General features: G+C 39.1%; 1 long non-coding RNA gene across 1 annotated transcript; it reads right to left on the reverse strand.

Annotated features, from left to right (window-relative positions):
• Nucleotides 1-502: 502 nt before the first annotated feature.
• On the reverse strand, nt 503-11,743 carry LOC124963438 (uncharacterized). The gene is made up of 3 exons (XR_007104738.1): nt 11,705-11,743; nt 8,340-8,803; nt 503-2,567 (listed from the first exon to the last, which is right to left on the reverse strand). It is a non-coding gene; the product is annotated as an uncharacterized LOC124963438 (long non-coding RNA).
• Nucleotides 11,744-19,878: the final 8,135 nt, after the last annotated feature.

Below are 19,878 nucleotides of genomic sequence, written 5' to 3' on the forward strand. Positions count from 1 at the left end.
AAAGACTTACAGGAAAGAAATATTACCCTAGGAAATGACAATCACAATGTCTTCTGGCTCATATAGGCTCCATTTCATAGGCACATGGAAATCTGAGTTCATTGGACATATCCATGAACTTGTGATGCTGCTTACAAGAGTCGCTTCATTCTGGCACACACACACAGGTCACGGTCATCCTTCAGTATACCTGGGAGATTTGTTCCAGGATTCCTGCAGCTATCTAACTCGGCAGATGCTCAAGTCCCTTACATAAAATGGTATAATATTTGCATATAACCTATGCACATTCTCCTGTATACTTTAGATCATCTCAAGTTATTTATAATACCTAATACAATGTAAATGGTATGTAAATGATTGCTATTCTGCATCATTCAGGAAACGGTGACAAGAAAGTCTGTACATGTTCAGTATAGGTGCAACCTTTTTTTCCTGAATATTTTCAATCCACAATTGGTTGAATTAATGCAAGCAGAATCCACAGACGCAGAGGGGCAATTCTACACGTTTTTATTTATTTCACAAATGCCAATGTTGTTTGAATTTGTGTTCAGTTTTTATTAGCTCTTGGAGGAAACAAAAATATACAGAGAAACTGACCTCAATGGATTTATCTTATTTTGGGGAAAATATATTTCTATGATTATTATTAACAACAAGAATATTACAAGTGTATCAATTTGAATTAAAATATTTTCAAACAGTATCTTATACTATGCAATACTTTATAAAGTTGTAAATATGACAAAGAGATATGATACTTGGAATAACAATTTAAAAACAATATATTTTGTGCCAAGAGGTAAGGCATTTACCAGTAATTATTAGATTTCATAGTATATCAAAGTCAGTTATGAAAACCTGTTAAAAATTCAGATTCTTGAGGCCCTCTCCTCTTTAGAAGTTTAATTCAGTAGGTGTTGAGTGGGGAGCAGAAAATACACTTATTTCTTTTTATAAAATGGGCACGATTCTGTTGCAGATGATACATAGGCCATATAATGAAGGAACATTTAACCCATAATAATAAAACATATTAGGCAGGAAGTGGTGAGTCCAGCATTGGTTTCAAGCAGTAGTTGTCAAAATGTAGTCCCTGAACTAGAAGTACAAACATCCACTGGGAACTTATTAGTAATGTTCAAATTCTTGGGCCTTAAACTAGACCTGATAAATCAGAAACTCTGGGCGTGAGATCCAGCAATCTGTCTTTTAGCAAGTGCTCTGAATGATTCTGGTGAATGCTAAAAGATTAAGAACCACTGACTTAAGAAGTAACTGTGGAGTAAGAAGAACTGGAGATATATTTGGTAAATTTGGATGGATACAGAACTGAGATGATCACTTTCTATTAGAAGTAGCCTAAGCCAAGCAGGGAGAGGGTCATGAATATTGATTGTAAGACATTGGGAGGAGTCTGACTTGGAACATGAAAATTTAAAAACAAAGGTTGCCTGACTATGGTCATCCACTGACTCTAGAATGGCGTGATTAGCCTGAAGGTTAGGAACCTTTTCTGGGATCTTGAAAGTGGGTTACTACTTGGTTAAAACTTTAGATTTGGCACAGTCCAGTTACTTTGCTGCCAATCAAATATAGTGGTGAGCTTCTTTGTGGTACCTGAGAGTCCCCTGCCCAGCTCTTCTTCAGACGCATCCTTCTGCAGCTATGGATGACGAATGGAGCACAAGGGGAGCAAAGGAAGCCTGATAGAATCGTCTTGTTCCTCCTTTTTGCACTTCTGCGAGGAAGGGATTCTTCTCAGACTCTGAAAGTGGTTTCAGCACCAACCCCATTGGTGGGTGAACTTGAACAGCTGATAGTATTTTAATTCTCACTTGAGAATTTCTGATAACTTTGGTAGAGTTAATTTGAACTAATGTCACATGTAGCATTCTCTTTGGTCATTCTATCAAATAACTTTGACTTTATGAGCCTTAAGTAATTTCTCCTGTTGTGCGCCATCTTTGAGTCAGAGAACTTAGAACTGGATCTTTTATCAGGGAGGAGAAATGGTAAATTCCACCATTTGGTGGTAAGAATTGTAATGCTCTTAATGAGAACTTCAGAGCCTTAGCCTTGACTTTTTAGAGAGGTTGACCTTCTTGGAGGGCACCAGCCAGGATTGCCCTCAAGCCTCCTCCTCTCTTGGGCAACTTGAAGAGACCTGTTGCTGATCTTCAGGGTTATTTGAAGCCTGGAAAGGAGGTCTGGAAGGCAGCTTTTCTTCAGAATTCTTCCAACCTGCAGGATTGCTCTCTGGTACCAAGGAGATTTCTTGCTAGTGTTCAGTTTCCCCAAGACTTGGAAGAGGTATCTGACGGGGAGCTCCTTGAAATTACTCCATTTCTTATGAGTACTCTGTGAACCTGAGGCAACTTCTTACTTTTCTTTAGGTCTCCCCATAGGACTGGAAGGAGCACGCCATGAGCAATAGTTTCTAAGAAATATCCTCTTCAACTTCAGTGTTCTCCATGTCTTGGAAGGCTTGGAGCTGGACATTAGACCTCAAGGAAGATTTGGAAAGATGAAGTGGAAGCTGAACCTACACAAATAAAGAATCCCTGAAAGAGAAGAACCCTCAATCAGAAAAACCTCTGAACCTGAGATTTGCTGTATTGCAGATTTCATAAGAGACAGAGCATAGCTTCTGGAAGGCGGTATACCCCAGCACTTCCTGGAACTGAAGAGATTGGCTGGACTTTCCTTCTCACTGAGGATAAGACAGGACACCTGGCAGGCAGTAGCCCAATAGAAATGCACCCCTCAAAAGCAGTGCTTCCAGCAGAGACCTTGCTATTAGGCTGTACCAATGGCTTGGAGATATCTGGAAGGCTCCGCACAAATGCCTGTCAACAGCAGCACTTTCTGAACTTGAGACGTGTGGACTTCAGACATTATCAAGAACTAGAAAGGTTGTCTGAGGACCTGTGGCTTCACAGAAATGCCTCTATCAGCAGGAATGCCTCTGAATCTGCCAATCCTCAACACTTGGCCTCACTTAGGGCTGGGAATGAAGTCTAAGAGACGACGACCCAAGGAAATGGACCCTCAATAGCAGTGCTCCGTGGGCCTGGGGAGATTTGTTGCTGGATTATCGTTCTCGCCAGGGGCTGAGGCCACCCTTTCTGGGAAGCAATCCTCTTTTAAAGTACTGCACTGGCAGCAGCCTCCTACTTTGCTTTATGTCACACTGTTGGATACTTACAGTTCATTCAAGGATATAAAAGAGGCTGAGGAGCCTATGTTTGTCCAGCCATGAAATAGGCCAGTTAAGCCAAGGCCTAGAGAGAAAGGCACTCTCTCTTCCCTTCAAAGCACCCAGAGGACAGAACAGACAGACTACAGAATGACTGCTGCTTCCTTTACCACTTGTTTCTGAAATCAGCTCTAGGGTGGAATATAGCCTTAGTTTCTGTGGAATCTGCCTAGCATTGCCCACCTTCAGACTCAGATTGTTCCTCAGAACACATCCAAGGTGACAATGTGCCCCAAAAGGAGTCGATTTAGTGAACAAATTATTTATGTTGTTCACAAATTATGGACATGCCCATATACATGTAAATTATATAGATAAAGATATAGGGTAGTAAATTGACTTACCAATAGGTAGATTATATAATTTCTTACAAAAGTAAGCCTATAATAATAATGGAAAACTTAATTCAAGCTTTTGGAGGATACCATGTGTCCAAACCATGACACTTGCTGACATTCAAGCAGCTTTCAAGAATTTTAATCCTGTCTATAAAGCCTGAGCTCTCAACCACAACTTTGGATATCACAGAGTGGTAATGTCTTCGAAGAGTCACAGATCTACCAAGTCATAGTCCTTCTAGTCTTTGGTTGCTAATGAGAAGGTAGAAGATTTTGAATTTCCAGTTATCAGGATCACTGGGCAACTTAACATTAGGACAGATATGGAGCAAGAGTGGAAAACCCCCTTTAATAATGATTTTTTTTTACCTGCAGTGGGGTAAAAACACAGAATATTTTCAACAACTGGAGCAAGAATAGGATGGCTTTGCTGTCACCATGTTTCATAGGGTCACTGAATTAACTTGTCATTCTTCTCTGATGCTGATGACTCGCTTTCTAAGCCCTAAAATGCTTTTTAAGCTACAAGTGCTGTAAAGATCAGAAGTTTATATTTGCAAAGTGCCTGGAGATTTTGAACACACTATGACTCCACAGGGCTTTTCATTCATTTGCTAACCAGAAAAGAATATGAAACTGGAACCTGAAACTCACTAATCAGACAGGTGTGTGAAAAAAGATCAAGAGTTTCAGCTTTTCAAGGTGCTATCAAATACTACCTGTCTCTTCAGCTGCATCTAGGTAAGGGGAGGGGAGTATATCCGAGGCACTGAGTACAAAATGACAGCAGTTCCCCATTCTTTGCACAGGAGTTCTTGAACCTTACTGGATGGATTGCTGACTGTGAGATTCTGTGCTTCTTAAACTAGAAACATTTGTTTACCTTCATTTTCTGAGTAATGGCATGGTGGTGTTGCATTTATGCTCCGCCCAGATGCTCTATTTAATTCTCAAGATCCTAACTTAGCAAATGGTTTGCACTTGTTATTTCAAATCCATTTTCCTCTAGCCTACCATTGCCAATACTTTATTTGTTACAGCCTCATTAATTAAATGTGTCCATTACCTCATCAAGTTTGTCTTTACCATAAAGTGGCAAGCTATATCAGTGTCATTGATAAGAGGGCGAGTAAAGAATTATAAAAGCCTTCCAAATCACAGATCCATGCCTTGCTTTTGCTTTTAAAATTCGACATGTCTCACAAATAATGTGAAAACCTCAACTGCAAGGCTAAACAATTTTGTTGAACTCTCCCTAGTTCACTAAACCTTGACCAATGACTTTTGTTTGAAACTTACTCATGACTCTTTAATAAATGTTATGTTAACTCATTGGGGTTAAGAATTTGGTGGAAATTTTCTGGAGGTATTTTTAACCAGTTTGATGAATGTGTGGGTGATTAATGAAGAAGATTGTGGGAAGAGAAAACAGGAAAACAGAGACCAAGCTTGTTTTGGACCTTTACCGCCCTGTTTCTCAACCCTCTATGCATTCATCTCTTTACCGTATGATGTCATCTGTGGCCTGCTACTTACCTTCAGTGTACAAGTGCCCACATTTCCCAAGAGCCAGCAAAAAGCATGTGGTAGGAGCAGCGGGCGAAGCACTGCCTTCCCACAGACAGCATCCTGACGATGCATGGCAGCACCCAACCCCTGACTGCCCCAGTGGGCCCTCCAAGCTAACTTGACTCAGGAAGACTTCTCCCCCATTAGCATTTTAAAAACCGTGGGAAAACTTTATGATGCCTGTAATGCTCTGAGAAGTCTCTGGCAGAGACGAATTAGATGTTGTCTTTTATGAATAAATGAACATAAGGGAACAGTCCCAAGTCTAACAGGATAAGAGCAAAAGTCCTTGGTGAGGCGCTGGGGTTGTGTCTCATGGGTCTGGGATTGTGGCTCAGTGGTAGAGCATTTGCCTGGCACATGTGAGGCACTCAGCACCATATAAAAAATTAATTTTTTAAAAAAGATATTGTATCTATCTATAACTAACAATATTTTTAAAAAAGTCCTTGGGGAGAAGGATTAATAATAAGCAAATGTATGGGTCTCTGTATGAATCTTGACCCTGTGTTTTTCCTTGCTTCCATTCTAAGCAGTCCAGGCCAAGTGTTCACTGATGATAAGAAGGCAAAGGAAGATCAGAGGTACGAGGGTCTGTTACAACAGAGATGGAAGAGGCTGTGCAGGACTAATATGAAGGCCAGTTGAAAGTTCCAAGCATGGACAACATCCTCTGAAAGGTACAATTTAAAGACTTCTACAAAAGAGAGAAGATCCTGGCTCTCTGCTGACCCTGTGACCCTAACTATTTCTGGGCAAATTGCCTCATGCATCAGATAGGAATAATTATGCCAGCCTTGCCTACATTTATTTAAAAATAAAACATGATGTTATAGATATAAAAATGTTCTGTAAAATGTTCTAAAAGTGCATAGACTTAATATGAGGGGTGTGCTTATCAAACTTTCGAAATGGTTGCTATGCCTAGAGGACTGGCAATTCTGAGCTTCTGTAGGTTACCAGGTGAAATTATCTTCCATGAGAAGATGAAGAGAGGAACAAAAAGAAGATACCAAGATCAAGGTATTCATTTTATCACATCTACTGGCAGCTTTGTTCATTCAAGGACACCAAAGTGGGCATTAGGAGGAGGGCATCCCAGAGTAAGATCTGCCACTAGTTGAGTGACATTGGACAACCAATTAATATCATTGAGCCTCAGTTTCCCCATCTGTAAGAGAGGCAGTTGTTCCCTGAATGCCTTCTAGTCCTGACATTCTGCTACAGTCTGAGAACTCAGTGTCTCTGTCCTCTGTTACTGAAACAAATGCTGGATGTTTCGGCTCTGCAAGGGGAGAAACAGCATTCACTTAAGTGGATTGTTTTTACCTTCTCATGGAAGATGGCTTTCGTCTGTGAACAGCTGACTCATTCCTGTGAAGCTCAAAGCTGAAGACTTGAATTTATTAAAATTATATCAGGATAATTTTCTTATAATTCCTCCATTCCCTCCCTCTTTTCCTCCCTCCCTCCTCTCCTTCCTTCCTCCTGCTTTTTCTTTCCTTCTTTCCCTTATTCTTTCCTCCTGCTGTATCTCCCTCCTTCCCTTCTTTTAACTTTCCTTTCTTCCACATGTCATGATGGACAAGGACCTGTGACAGGAATGAACTGTCAAGTTGGATGAGGCCTGGACATGTATGTGGATGTTCTCACAAGAGTGGTTGCTTGACAAGTGTGAGTCCTTCGGTTGAGTCAGATTGACAATATGACTAAATTGAGAGATCAATAACATTTATAACCAGATTAATTTGGGTAAATACCTTGTAACTAACTAGTTACTGGATATGAACAACCCATCAGTTTACTTAGATCAGCCAAACCAGCTGTGTAGCCAGGAGCCTCTGTACCTGAGCCTTCTCCTCTTTCCGCTAAGATGGCGCCACATTTGGACAATAGGAAGCCAGCCCAATGTTTACTGTCATTTCATAAATAAGTTTTGTTTCAAAATTTAAAGGACTGTTTGAAAGATGTATTTAGATGTTAGGTTTGAAGCCATAAAAAAAAAAATGATAGCCTCATGGGCAGCAAGTTAAATATTGAAAGGAAAAGACATCATGCATAATTTCTCTTGCATTAACTGATAAAACAAAATAAAATGTTGAAGTTAGTAAATATCCAAGTAAATTATAATTTTTATCTCTATAATAGCACCTCATGCACCTAGGCATATTGTGGACTTTCACTTTTGGAATTATGAGTACTGATATTTTTCTTTTGTTTGCAAGGAAATAAAAGAGAAACAGATCTGGAACTGCCAATATGTGACTCTGTTCTTCACTTTTAAAGAAAATCAAAGCAAATTCTTCTTTATTGAATCTCACAATTGTATTCTCAAAATTAACTTCAAATAGCCATCTTAGTATTCTCCAATTTCAAATATCATATTATTAGCTCATATTGAGCTAACCATGCTCATTGTTGATTTTTTTACACTTAGGATTTGCTGTGAAATCTTGCAGAGCTGGTTGTTAATCTTGATGCCACCATTTTATACTACATGACCTTGGGCAGGTTACCAAACCTCTATAAAAATGGGAATATTGTCCACCTCATAAAGGTTGTATCAGGATGTAATTCGCTTAGTAGGATGCCATGCATAAAGCAAGTATTAGATTAATAATAATAATTTGTACTAACAGTAGCATTCCTGTTATTAAATAAAGAAATGGGAGTGGATATTCCCCAGGCCCCTTTCATTTTTAACTTGCTATGAATTTATGTTACAGATTCAACTGAGTTAATGTTTGAGAAATTTTAAATAAGACCATCTGTTGGGAGGAATTAGTCATCTCCAAGTAGATTTAACTTAGAAAAATTCTTTATCATTCACCTTTGGAGGTGCATTAAGCAGGCTATCAAACCATTGTTCAAACCAATTTCAAAGATTACCATCAAATGCCACATCGTAAACATGTGTCCCATTAAAATGAAAGATAGTGCTTTTATTAAAAATTACTCTTAAGCAAGTAGGCATACTTTAAAAAATTAATCCTACTCTCAAAGTCATACATACATTATTGGGGATTCAGTTTGACATAATGCCATTGGCATAAATGTGTGTACTCTTTACTAATATATCTCTAAAGCTGTTGACTCCCCTCTAACACTAAAGCCCTGTTGGGAAAATCAACTAGGACTTTCTAGTAAAAGAAAAAACAAAAAAGACCTACGTGTCTATATGTGTTTGTATGGTTGGCTACACACATACACACAATTTTGGGGAGTGTGAATCGTATGGAGGAAAGGCCTTTGATTTCCCTTGAACTGCAGTCAGAGCGATCTTGGTCCAGTTTTCGTGATGTCCATGGGTGATGTTGTTGAGCTTCTTACTCCTTGCTTGAGGATGCTGACAACAGTCTTAGCAACTTGCTTTGGAGTTTCTCATAGCCACAGCAGTTCTTACTCGCTTTTAATGAAATTCCTTTCTATTTCTCCAGGTATGACTCCCCTTGGACCAGCAGGGCATATTTTCTCCTTGAGTTAGGACAGCTTATGACAAATAATGATGGGGAATCAATAGACAGGAGGGAAATATTGGGTGAGAGGCTGAATGAATCTCTGAGATAAATTATTGACCATAGGCATGGCCAGTTCTCCTTTCACGTATATGTTCGTATTCCATCTCACTAACAACCTGAAAGAAAATCAAATATTTTGTTTGGGGGCTTCACTAATATCAGCAACTTTTACTATCTTAATGGCATTTTTATTGATCTCAGCTTTAATGGGAGCTGTATATATTTGATGTTGGTCATTTAAAGTAGAGGTGAGTAATAGACTTCCCCACTGAGGACCATAAAGCAGCTCCTTGTCTGGCAAGCACGGGAAGCAAATAGAAGACAGCATTTAATCTAGTGTTCTCCTGCAGTTATCAGGGACCGAGATGAAAAAAAATTAAAATGTAAAGGTTGGAGCTTCCCCGCCCCCATGCTTCTTACCCCCTCCTTTTTCCTGTCCCCCTCCACCCCTCCCCATGCTGACTCCTGGCCACACTGGTCATCAGCAGACTAACAACAAAAGGCCATTGGCACAATGACCTTGGCTGTGGCATCACGCACTGGAGGAAAGAAATGAAGCCATTAGACTGAGGCAGGAGAACAGGTTATAAATCAAGCCATTTCCAATAAGCTGCCGTAATGGCCATCCATCATTGCCAGCCCAGCACACAGCAGACCATGGAGACACTGGAGCTGCTAAAGCTGAGACATAAACAATAATAATCCGGGCTTGATGTTTCAGCCCTTCAGGAAATTTAGGGACATTTGCTTTTCTTTTGTTTGTCAGAGGTGATATTTAAAGCATAAGATGTAATAAATAGAGAATAGGTGACACGTTGGTACAGTTACAAGAATTGCATTCTGGGTGTGATTAAAGGGGGAAAAAAATTGAATTCCAAAAATAGCCACCGCTTCCGGAATAAAAGAGCAGACCTCCCAATCAAAGCAACAAACCCAACATCACAGTTTTCTGGGAATGACGGCTAGATATTTTTGGAATAGGTGGATAGGTCTCATTGCTTGGAGGATTATATCAGTTTGTGTTATTGAAGTAAAGCATAACCACACTGGATGTGGCTTTCCTGGTATAAGAAAGAAAGAAAACTGGACAAGTGATACAAATTTGCATTTGTAACCAGGTTACCAGTGGTTAACTTACTTTAGCTATATAGAGGCCGTGTCTTTTAGCAATATTATATTGCTCACTTCCAGTGGACAATTGACTATGGCATTTGATCTTATGTCAAATATTTCAAAACAATGTTGTTAACATTTTAAGTGCAGTCGAGATTGTTTACTGTGGCTTTGGGGAAAAAAATGTCAGGCAAAGAACTAGCTGTACTAGTGTGCCTGTTTTGTTTTTCTTTTTTTTTTTCCTGAAAGTCTTTAAAATGATTTCCTCAGGTTATTACGATTTTATTTCAAAGCTGTGCCCATCAGAGATCACTATCTTTCGAGATTTCTCATTTCTATTCCACAATGCTTGCCCATCTCTGTTTTGATTTGATTATGCAAAATATCCAGTCCATCTTTTTTACATCATATGACGTTCTCTACAACAAATAATAATGCCAGTTTTCAAAAATATATTTCAGATCATTAAAAGCAGCTAACAGGGTTGGATGGCCTTAAAATTCACAAGATGACCCTTATGGATTATGATGCTGTTTCGAACCACTCCATAATATAGTGCAGTGAACTTGTCTCATACCAAAAACCAAGAGCAATTAAACTAAGCATAACTGAGAGACATGTTGTGACAACCACAGAATGTTCCAAAGAGCAATTCTTGGAAAAGTACGAAGGGATTGCAATTTTCTTTTCAAATTGGTCATTGTACTTTTAAATCTTCAAATGTATGCAAGTTTGACAGTGGGTTTGTGCAATAGCTTTGATGCAAATACTAGAAGGTTAAATGAAGTCCAATCAAACAGTACACTAATGGAAATGAAAATATATGATGTACAGAGATTGAAATGCTCCTCAACACAAAGAAATTAGTTATAGCCAGTTAATATAATTCTGTCCTATTTACTTTCTTTTCACCCTAAACTTAAGGCCCATAAAAGGGGAAAATGTGCACCTAGATACTTATACTTTGGTAAGCCATCAGTCTCCAAATGGAATGTTTTAATTATATTTTCAGAATGGAGTAGGGTAAGGTGATGTGCTCTACAACAGATCAATGCAGGCAATAACCATTTTTCTTCTTGGTTGAAAAATAGGATTGCCAATTGCATGTTTGGGAACTGATTAAAATAGCTGAAGGAGCTGAAGATGCTTAATCAGACACATTTAAAGACATGACATATTTTGATTCTAGGTAAGGCTAAGGCATTTATCTAGAGTGAGCCAATCTTTCCTGACAATTTTTTTAAAAAAGATTTTCAAATGCCTTTAGTCTTCCCTGGCACAAAGACAGGATCTAACAAACTATCAGACAGGAAACTAGAGTTGAGTTTTTCCCTCCTTTTTTTTTTTTTTTTGTGACATCCTATCAAATTTAACCTCTGAGCTAAATGGGGAAGTCTTACAGGGTATATCCCAGACTTCTCAAGAAAGTCGGCATAAATTCTTAATGGTTTGTCTAAATATTCCTATAATTAAGCTTCTGAAGAATTTTTAATACAAATGTAATAGATTTGTTTTCTCATGAGCTACTATTTAAATAATCATTTATAATAAATATTTATAAGCATTTATAAATAAAATATTAATTGCCTGAAATGACACTTTAATGTGGTGCTAACCATCAATAAAATTCTGAATAGCATTAGGCTGTCTCACAAAATGTTTTGGAGGTTCTGGCTCTGCAACAGTACCACCATGGTGGCCTAAGAGACAGGTGTAACTATGGGGTCTTTCCAGACCTCCTTTTGGACAGAAGCAAAACTTTCCAGATGTTAGGATTGTTATAAATACCAAGCCACGAACAACTCAACAATTGCCCTCTTCTTCCTTCTGCACAGAAACTCTACCAGAAATGGGAATTTCTAGATTATTCCTAAAGCTTCACATGATGGAAGATTTCATCTTACCCTCTTGGGCACTTGTTCCAAGGTCCTGGTCTCTCTGTCTCTAGCCCTCTGGTTGTCAGACCTTTCAGAAAGGGAAGGACAGAGATCTGTCTGTTATCTAGACTGCTCACAACTTGTGCAACATGTTCTATGCCAAGGCCAAATTGGATTATGAAATGGTAGATAAGGAGGCAGGAAGAGAAAACTGTAAACAGCCTCTTTTAAGTTCTGTTCTGGAAAAGGAAGAAAAAAAAAAAAAAGAAAGGAAAGAAAAGAAACGCATGGCAGCCTGTTGAAATATCTTTTTAGATCAAATGTTTGTCTATTATACTCACCTGCCCAGGAACACACAGAACCTCTGTGGGTCTCAATATCTCCATCTGTGAACTATGAAAATGTATGATATTTACATATTTTGGGGACACTAATGAGAGCAACAGTTTGTTTTTATTTATTCATTAATTGATTCAATTCATAAACTTCCACCATCTGCTACAAAAACTCAATTAACTAATTGTTATATCCCAGTTTGCAAGTATAATATTTCACAGAAATGCTAAAATGTGGGGGGCAGTGGGATGTAAGAGCAAGGCTGGATTTCTTTTCTTGGAAGAGCATGTCACAATTTTACCTTGCATGTATCTTCAAGCAAATTTGCAAACAGCGGCTTTTTTGTGTTAGACAAAGGAAAGTGCACCAGTGGGCAATGACAGACTTTGGTTATTGGCTTAATTTTAATGTGTACCATCTGGTACCATAAGTGAATTTTCTAGTAGCTTGGAGCCTCAGTTTCCACATTTATAAAGTAAAGAAGTTGGATTAGATTCCAGTGCTGATGAAAGATTAATAATGCCTTACATTTATTCCATTCTTTACTGTTTATAAAGTTCTATAGTTACAATGTTCAACTTGTTCCTTAAAATGCCATCTGAAAGCAAGATTGAAGGTAGGTGTTATAAACCTCAGTTTGATAAGAAAGCTCAGAAGAGTCAAGATACGAATTTGCATTCATACCACTAGCTAGTGACAGGCCAAGGATTTAAATCTACACATTTGTTCCTATTTTATTTTATTTTTTTAACTTTTAGGCAACATTGTTTTTGTATTGATAAGACATGTTCTAAATGCATTATTTCCTAAGTAGCTATCAGCTTAAAACTTTGATATTTTAGTAGTTTTACTTGACTCCTCACCCCCCAGACCATTTCTGGGGCACAGGGCTCTGAAAGCTTTTCCGTTTCTAATGTCCATTGGAAGGTCTCTCTTTTTCACTCTGAATGTAGAAGAATTCATTGTCAGGGATGTAATTCAGCTGATAATAAGTGCCTCTGAGAACAACAATGTAGAAATGTGCTGTGCTATGCTAACTCAACATGGATGATGTTAGAGTTGAGAATGCTGGCATTTGAGTATATGAAAATGTTTCTGGCTGTGGCTAACCCTCATTATTTACAATTCATTACTTATGAGTCTAGTTCCAGTATTCAACTTGCACTCTGCCAATTGCATTGTATCAAGTTCATAAAAGAAGGTAGTAAACATACAAATACCTGTTGCTCAGTCCCCTAGAAACCAATCCTCAGCGCAGCACTCTATGAAATTCTATTTTGATTAGGTTGTTACATCTGGGACAGAACTGCAAATAGTGTTTGGCGGAGGAAAAATGTGGGCCTGTATAATGCTAAGATTAAAGTCTGTCCAATAATACAAACATGTCAGTTGGGACAGGTCCTGTATTTATAGCAGAAAGGCCACTGAGTGAGGATTCATCACACAGATTCAAGAGAGATACTGTCAATTACTTTGGGACCTTTTGTGATAACACTGGATGGACCACTGAGAAGCACCATATTTAATCTATATCCTGATTAAGTGGGCAAAGAATGAGTAAATACAATAGGAAATAATACCATTTTGGCAGAAGGCAGAGAGAACAGTGGACAAAAATGACCTCATGCTGTAGATCTTCTACACTTCTAATTTTTATGATCCTATTATGTGAGAGTCTAATTAATAAGGTGACTTCTTTGAGTATTTCATGCTCTTTGACTTACGTAACTTTTCCACATGGTAAATTATATGGCTTATAATGCCATGCAGAGAAGGTAAAAGATGAAGGAGTGAAAGTAATGGATTCTTGAGTTAGCAGGCTTGAGGGGTGGACCATCCCCTGATGTCTTATGCATTGTTATTCTGCAACAGAATAACTTTGCCAATTAATTAGTTTCTTGCTCAAGCACTGCATGGTTGTGTATAAAAAAAAAAAAAGAGAGAGAGAGAGAGAATGAAAAGCTATGTGTAAAATAATCACACACTACAAGGAGATTTCACTAAATTTGGTAGCCACATACCCTGTATGAGGCTCTTTGTAACAGATTGGATTATCCCACAGATTTACGAATCTAATTGACAGATCCTGCATGTGACCACAGGTGGGAACAGCTGGTGGGTACTTGCCAAGAGCAATACATTTAACCAGCTGCCAGTGGAGCTTGCCAAAGCAGGGTCACTGTGGTGCAGCTGGTCTCCTGGGTATGAGACTGAAAATCTGTCACTAGTACTTCCCAATTCCAGTTACCTGCTAGCTAATATTTCAGTAGGTCCTTATTTAACAAGGGGAAGGTAGGTAGGGAAGCTCATGCATCATTCCCACACATCGCCAAGTCTAGAAAATGTGTAAGGCCAACAAGAGGACTGTTACTCTAACTGTGCTCGTACACTTGGTTGAGACACTGTGATTACCATCAGCATGTAGCTGGTTTCCTTAGCTGTGGCTCCTTTTGCTAAGGAGCTCCCATGTAACAACCAGGGAAACTCTAGAGGGGATGATGTTCTTCTGGAGAAGAGAAATCTAGAGACCTCCAAGGGATGATTTTTGCCTTTGAAGATCGTAATTGTGGGTTTTTTGATGAGTTGAATTTTATAGATTTAAATAATTGGCTTACGTCCATGTAATGTGACATAAGATTTATGTTTGCTGCAGGAAAACAGATATTACATGATGCGGCACAGTCATTAGACAGTTCACATCTCATCCACCTTCCCATCTCCTCTTGCTTTTGGCTTTTCCTCCTGCAACCTCATAATATAGTTATCTCAGCCCAATTTGATCCAATTGATGATTGAAATCAAACACAGATTTGTGAACTGTACCTGATAAGATTCTTGTCTATTACTATGAAACATACACCATGAAGCATGTCACTAATGCCTTCCTCATTTGAGCTTCTCTTTACTTCACAGGAATTCACATAAACTTTTTTTTTCCAACCTCTTTTATAATCACTTGGATAGCATATAATACAAGAACAGAAAACTGGCAATCTCTCTATACCAATTGTATTTAAAATATGAGCCTAGTTTCCTTTGTCTCCATGTGAATATTTCTCAGATGCTGTAAAGACATTATACTTGAAGTTTCCACAGTACTGACACCACAATAATACTAATGGGTTGCTACATGCCTTTTAAGTTGTACATCTCTATTTTTTTTTTGCATACTTCACTCCCTCTTCCCAGAATACAGCATGTGTTTTCTTTACCTAAGACCAGAAAAACTGGAAAACCTTATTCCTTATCATACATTAATAGTTGCACAGGATTTCCTAAACACTGCAGCAGATAATAATCGTCTCTCATACTACATAGACCCCTTCCTTCTTTTTACTTCATTTTTAATTTTTTGGTATTGGGGATTGAACCCAGAGGCACTCAACCACTGAGCCACATTTCCAGCCCATTTTATCTTTTTATTTTGTGACAGGGTCTCCCTAAATTGCTTAAGACCTCGTTAAGTTGCTATGGTGGCTTTGAACTTGTGATTCTCCTGTCTCAGCCTCCAAGTTGCTGGGATTACAGGCGTGCACCACCACACCCAGTCCCCTTCCTTCTTTCTATAATAAAATCCCTTGAGTTTTAACTGACGGTGGTGGCCCAGTTAGCAACGTTTCTCAGACTTTGATGAAACTTGGTGGAATTAAGTTCAATAAAGGGGGTATAAATTAAAGTGATGCAAATAATTCATAGGGCACGTCATTTAAAGAGGGAATTGCCTATCCTTTACATCTCTTTGTCCATTTCTATGAATTAGAACATAGCCCTAGTACCTGTGATGGCTGGAAATTGGCAAATGAAGAAATCTGAAACCTTGCTGACTTCATGTAGTAGGGATGTCTACTGGCTCAGACCACCTTCCTATTTCTGAGCAAGGAAATAAATACACTGCTCTCTTGTTGAAGTCACTCTACTTTTTCAGTCTCTTCATTACAACAGCTTAACTTTATGCTCTAACTGATATATACCTTGTTTTTGATCTCCATATTTCTGTCTGCCACTGTCTTCCTGGAATGTCCTTAACTAGTGAATATCCACTTCCATTTGTAGAAACAGGTTATGTGATAGGCCTTTGACTGCTCTGTAGATTCTTTCATTGTGTGTTCAGATTTTTTACAGCTTCATCTATATTTTAATTTAAATGCCTATCACAGTGAATATTCTCCACCAGAAATTGAGCCACTAATAAATAATTGTTGTGAGAATAACAGATGTAAAAATAAATCATAAATAACCATTTTCAGATTATATACCTACATTGGTTTCATAACTGACTATTATAAACCTCCAAAAATCAATGTGCTAATTATTATCATCCAGAATACTTTAGGAATATTACATAACTTTTTATGCTAATGTGCACATTGGGATGGTTGAGTAAAATTAGAGGGTATTGCCTGGCAGCCACAGATAAGTTTTTGTTTTGGTAATTTGCCATTTTTTGGACCACACCCTGGCTCTTGGTAAAGGCTGGTGGTGTGTGCATGTCTCCCTTGAATGTCATTTCCAAGGATTCTAGGGCAATGACAATATGTTCATGCTCTTATCTTACCATGGAAGACCTGTCAGTTAGGTCTTCCTGAGAGGCTTATAGCTCCTCCAGTCGTGGCATATTTGCTGAGATGACATTGGACTTGGAATTTCAGAGAAACAATGAAGCTGGAGGGATAGCTATGAAATAGAGTGCTTTGAATAGAAGAGGATAGTCATCTATACTCTAAGTGCAGAGCAGCCATATGGATGGGCCAGCTTGGGCTGCAGGCTATTCAGAAATGGACTTCTTGTCTAGGACTTTTGGGGATGCTTGTTGCCACATTCCTACAACTTTTCTCCTATGCATGCCAGGCAGTATAGAAGTGGACACAGCTATGCAAAATTTGAAGGAGCTTTTCAGAGCTTGAATTTGACATGGACTGTTGTTAGAGTTTAGGTGCCAAGGAGTCTTTTAGGTGAAAGAATTTGTTAATGAATGATGGCAGAGAAAGAATCGGAACAGCCAAAGGCAGGCACAAGATGAATCACGAATGGAATACCACTTCCTTCATGAATGGATTGTGATTGTGGGAGGGAACACACCTATATAGTGGTGATGGTATCAACGAAATGCTAGGTAGTGATAAGTAGTGTATGTCTTCTAGGCTAATTCATATTTTGGAAGCAGATACTAAAACTAACTGGTAAAATTTAAGACACACAAAGGGCCTAAAAATACATTGGGACTTGGAAGGACCATAGTGGGCAGCTGGAACAGCCTCTTCTATCTCATGCAATGGGTGCAATGGGGCACAAGCCACTCCTGCTGGGACATAGAGTCATTTTTGTACAATGAATTTACCCTGGAGATTCTGGAATTTTTTCAGACTCCGTAGGTAACAGACATGTGTCTGTTGCTCATGCAAGTTGGCTTAGCGGCATTCAGCTATCATGTGTTGGTGTGAAAGATTTTGGCACTGGAGACTTCTCATGTGAGACAGCCTGTGCCAACCTGTGTTAGGGCTTCTTCCCTGTGATTCTCGTGCTTAAAGTATAGATAATGTAGAAGTAGAGATAAAGGAAGTGATAGCATTTCATGTGTATGCTTGCCTCACCTGGGTTCGGGAATGGGCCTAACTTCTAATTTTGACTCAGCTACTCCTCAAAGTAAAATGAGATTTATCTTCTCCAGTGAGTTGGTTTCAGAAAGCCTTATTTTTTGTCAATTCAAACTTCATTGACTGTTCATGAAGAACAAATCATATTTTTAATCGTGAATAGAAACCAATTCTTGGGAAAATAGGTACAGAGTCATGTTATCCCTGTCAAATTCTTCAGTTAAATAATAGCCCATTGTAGTGTTGTTGATGTCAAGGATATTAGCTTGAGTTAGATTTTGGCAGCCTTAGCGGCAAATTGCCTGTACTCCTGAGAAGTTTGGTGATTGGTGCAGAGAGCCAGTAGTCCTGTGGACCTAAGGATCCCTGAGTAGTTTTAATCATAAAGGGATTAAATTCCAGGTGTCTGGATTCCTTGTCTGCACCCAAAGATTCTATGGCTATCTAGGTCCTCAGTAGCACTCCTCCCCTGTTTCAAACCCATCTCTTTGACTCATTCAATCCAGGATTCCATCGACCATGGATGAAAGCAGTCATGCACTATGAAGTAAATTAGGAAGTCACAAAATGGGATGGATCCTTTAAAGATTAGAAGTCCTGCTTGATGCTGTTTATTATCCAAAGGGAGGCAGCAAGGAACTTTCTAACCCAAGCCACAATTTTCCATTGCCTACAACACATCTTAGAAGATAGGCTTTCATTTGTCTTCCTTTTTTATCAGAATGAACTTATATTTAGTCTTACTGTGCAGCTTTGTGGAAAAAAAGAGGCTCTGTAAGCTTGTTCCAGGAGCCTGGGATTCATCAGTGGTGAGAAGTCATCCTGAATAGTGAGTGCACGAGGGTAAAGGGAGAGCTTCCTCTTCTTCTTCAGGAAGAGTGCAGAGGTCTTAGCAAGAGGGCTGCAGAGTCTGAAGAACTCTTGGAAAATGCTTTCTCACGCCAAAGGGTCTTGGCTTCAGACTCAGACAGTCGGCTCTCCTTGGCAAGAAAAGGAGAACCCCCCGAAATCAGACCCATGATTATCTGGAAAATAATTGCTAACTTTTCCCATTCACCAGGCAGTATTCTCAAAGCTTTGTGTTTATTATTTCATGAAATCCTACTAATATTATGAAATGGGCACTATTACCGATTGCATTTTCTAGATAAGAAAAGTGAAGGGCAGGGAAGTTAAGATAAAAAAAAAAAAGTAAAAAAAAAAAAAAAAATTCTGCCCGGAAGTAGACAGATGGTGATTAGGGATGGAATTTCAAAGCACACAAAAAATTGATTCCATAGAGAATAAAATTTTGAAGTGTGACCTGCCACTACCGAGGCTTATTTTTGTTCTCTGGCCTCAAAATTGGGTCTGTTTGGAATAATGAAAAAACATGGTTGGAGGGAATCCAGATCTCAAGGTGTGTTTCAAAGATGATACCCAACTTTAAAAATTTCCTAGGAGCTTGGAGATCTTGTTCTGGGAATTGTAAGGAAGGGCATGAACTGTGGGACTTTCTGTGAATCATTTTCTACACCAACTGTCCTTGTGGTTTGCTTTCTTACTTTCTCTTTAGCAGTCCCTGTCTCATTTCCTGGACATGATCAACTGGGTCAAACCCATAGGAGCCTCAACCCCCTCATTCTTTCCTCCCCACTCACTCCCATCCTCCTCAGATAGACTCTGACTAGGTCTTGCCACCCTAGAAGATGTCTCCATGGATTTCAAGGCTTTACAATATATTTCGAAGTCCTTGGCTTGGCACACCAGGCCCATTGCGATTAGAATCTGCTTACCTCTCCAGTCTCACCCCCACTGGGCCCCTCTCTTCCTTCCCCACCCCACACCCCGCCTTTACTTCTGTACTCCATCCAAACTATTGCACTCTCAGTCTGGCATGGTGTGGACATCTCCAGGAAGCAGGACAGGTCCCCACCTCTGCCTGCAACTTGCATGTGCATCCTTCTCTCACTCCCATCCCCTGACATCTTTTATAACACTATGACTCATATTTTAACATCAAATCAAATATTATCTCTTGTCTTTCTTTCTTCAAAGCGTTTTCAACAGACTGATTCATCTGCTCCTCCCCCAGATTCCTGTAGCTCCCTGTGAAGAGGACAGGCTCTGGGCTTAGACCACAACTTTTCACATCCAAATTGGGAAATATATAAGCAATATGAACTTGGTCAAAGAAAAAAAGGAAAACAGCCGGGCGTGGTAGTGCATGCCAGTAATCCCAGCAGCTCGGGAGGCTGAGGCAGGAGGATGGTGAGTTCAAAGCCAGCCTCT

This window comes from Sciurus carolinensis, chromosome 13 (assembly GCF_902686445.1).
Source record: "Sciurus carolinensis chromosome 13, mSciCar1.2, whole genome shotgun sequence".
Lineage (NCBI taxonomy): Eukaryota > Metazoa > Chordata > Mammalia > Rodentia > Sciuridae > Sciurus > Sciurus carolinensis.